Source organism: Lampetra fluviatilis, chromosome 51 (genome assembly GCF_964198595.1).
Source record: "Lampetra fluviatilis chromosome 51, kcLamFluv1.1, whole genome shotgun sequence".
Lineage (NCBI taxonomy): Eukaryota > Metazoa > Chordata > Hyperoartia > Petromyzontiformes > Petromyzontidae > Lampetra > Lampetra fluviatilis.
In genome coordinates, this window is record NC_136325.1 from 2,148,376 (window position 1) to 2,151,459 (window position 3,084).

The following is a 3,084-nucleotide window of genomic DNA, read 5'->3' on the forward strand; positions in this document are numbered from 1 at the left end:
GCGACCATCATTTCGGAACTGATTTACAATATTCTCCCTGTCCAGAGCCGTCCTTTACTGCCGGTTAACGTCCCATTCTATGCTGCTAACGGGGGCTCACTTGGCATCATTGGACAGATTTGAGCACAAATTTGTATCGGTAATATCAAATTGTCCGGCCCGATTTTTGTTTCCTCCTCGCTGGCGGTTCCGTGCCTGCTGGGGACGGACTTCTTGGGCAAAATGCCGATTCGTATTTTAATAGACCAGGGCTGCATTGAGCTCCCGTCGGGACGACGCATGGCGTTTCTGCCGTCCCCTACTGCGGCTCGGACGGCGTTCGCGACGCTACCGGCGTTCGTCGTTAAAACGGTTCGTGTACCGCCGGGGGCACAAATGTTGGTGCCTCTCAAACTTCGTCGGCCCTTCGCTAAAGGCATTGGGGACCAGGGAATTCTGCCGGGGCCATCTAGGGCCGGGGTTAGCGGACCTCATTTGATTCCGGCCCAGACCATCGTAAAAGGGGACGGTGACCCTTTCATCGCAGTCCTCAATGTGGGGTCGCAGACAGTGGTGGTTCCTCAAGGGACCGTGCTTGCTCACGCAACGCCGGTGCCCTGTGAGGAACCTGTCGCGAATCACTTAGGCACTGTCCCTCTGCCGCATCCACATTCGGACACCGATGAAGGGTGGCTCGAGGCGCTTTGTGCGGGATCGACGGACCTGTCGGATTTAGAGCGTCAAAAGCTTAGGACACTGCTGCGTGAATTTTCCGACGTTTTCAGTCACAACAAATTCGATTTGGGCTGTACCCATCTGCTGCGTCACCATATTGATACAGGTGACAGCGCGCTAATACGCCAAAATCCTTTTCGGTTAAGTCCCGCCGAAAAGGACCATGTCAAATCGGCTGTTTATGACATGTTAGCCGCCGACATCATTTCTCCCTCTACCAGCCCGTGGGGAGCGCCGATCGTCCTGGTTAAGAAACAGGATGGCTCGTTGCGGTTTTGCGTCGATTTTCGCCGCCTCAACAAAATTTCTGTTGCCGACGCATACCCGCTCCCACGGATTGACGAATCGCTGGACGCCTTGGCGGGAGCGCGATTCTTTTCCACATTGGATTTACTTTCGGGATTCTGGCAGCTTCCTCTGGACGATGATTCTAAGCCTAAAACTGCATTCCGTACACCGCAGGGTCTCTTCCAATTCAACCGGTTGCCGATGGGACTCCACTCGGCGCCGGCGACTTTCCAGCGATTGATGGAATTGGTTTTGGCTGGATTGCAATGGGACTCGTGGTTAATTTATTTGGATGACGTTATCGTCTTTAGCAGAACATTTGACGAGCATCTCCAGAGGTTGCGGGCGGTTTTCCTCAAAATGCGGGCTGCTAATTTGAAATTTAAACCCCAAAAATGTCATCTGTTACGCGAATCTGTGCGTTATTTGGGACACATCGTTGGACGCTCAGGTATTGCTACCGATCCCACCAAAACGCAGTGCGTCAGCTCCTGGCCGACTCCCACCTCTGTGGGAGAGGTCAGGAGTTTCATTGGATTTGCGTCGTATTACCGACGCTTTGTCGCGGATTTTGCGACAATTGCAAAGCCCCTACACGCTTTGACGTCAAAGGGAATCCGCTTTCATTGGGGACAGGAGGAGGAGGCTGCTTTCTGCTCCCTTCAGGACGCTCTGGTTAAAGCTCCTCCCTTGGTTTACCCCGATTTTTCTAAACCCTTTGTGCTCGACACCGATGCGAGCAACACAGGTATTGGGGGTGTGCTTTCCCAGGTGGTTGACGGCGTGGAACGGGTAGTCGCATACGGTAGTTGGGTGTTGTCTCCAGCGGAGCAAAGATATTGTGTCACCCGTCGGGAACTGTTGGCAATTGTCTATTTCATCCAACAGTACCGCCCATATCTGTACGGTCAGCGTTTCACCGTCCGTACAGATCATGCGGCACTACAGTACGCCCTGCGAGTTCAACAACCATCGGGACAATTGTCTCGATGGTTGGAGGTTCTCCAGGACTTTGATTTTGAAACCACGTACCGTAAGGGCGTCCGCCACACCAATGCGGAGGCTCTGTCGCGCATGCCAACCACCCCCGAATGCGCATGCCTCCTGGGGTCGGGTCGTTGCAGGCATCTGGGTGAAATATCTGTTCCGGTCTTGGCGGCCGCAGACGACGCAGCGTCAATGACGAATTCGATCGCACAACAGGGATCAGATTCCCTGTTGGGGTTGCCTGTCACTGAATGGGGGCGCCTACAGATGGAGGATACCTCCCTCCTCGCGTTGCGTCGTCGCGTCGGGGATGCTGGGCGGGGGAGGGGTGATGCCTACGCATGGGAAATGGTCACGGGTCTGCTGATGCATTGGGACGGGAAATCCCATCGACACCGGCTGGTGGTCCCTTCTGGGTTACGGGGTAAGGTGGTGTGGGCCGCTCATGAGCGCCTCCTCCACCTGGGGACCCTAAAGACCCTCGCCTTGCTCCAGCTTGATTTTTTTTGGCCGGGCATGACAAGGGATGTCGCAGATCTGTTGGAGTCATGCCCTCGGTGTGCGCAACGGAAACCACCAGCACGGGAGTCTAACCCGCCTTTGCAGTCTATCAGAGTCTCCAGAGTCAACGAACTTGTCGCGCTGGATATTCTGGGCCCATTCCCCGCCACCTCCAGGGGCAATAGATATTTGTTGACCGGGGTGGAGTACTTTACGCGCTGGCCTATGGCCTGGCCCCTGGCCAACCAGTCGGCAGCAGCCATCGTGGAGGCCTTTGTCCAGGGATACGTCCTGGACAAAGGTGCTCCCGAGCGGCTGCTGACCGACCAGGGCAAAAATTTTTCCGGCAAACTGCTCCAACAAGTCTGTGAGCTCCTGGGCACGAAAAAAATTCGTACCTCTCCCTATCACCCGCAAACTGACGGGATGGTCGAGCGTCTGCACCGAACCATCACGTCCATGTTGTCACAGCAGGTTTCGGACTCACAGACCGATTGGGACCTGCAAATTCAAGGGGTCCTGGCAGCATACAGATTGGCCCCCCATGCAGCAACGGGATTTTCCCCCTTCTTCCTCATGTATGGCCGCGAACCT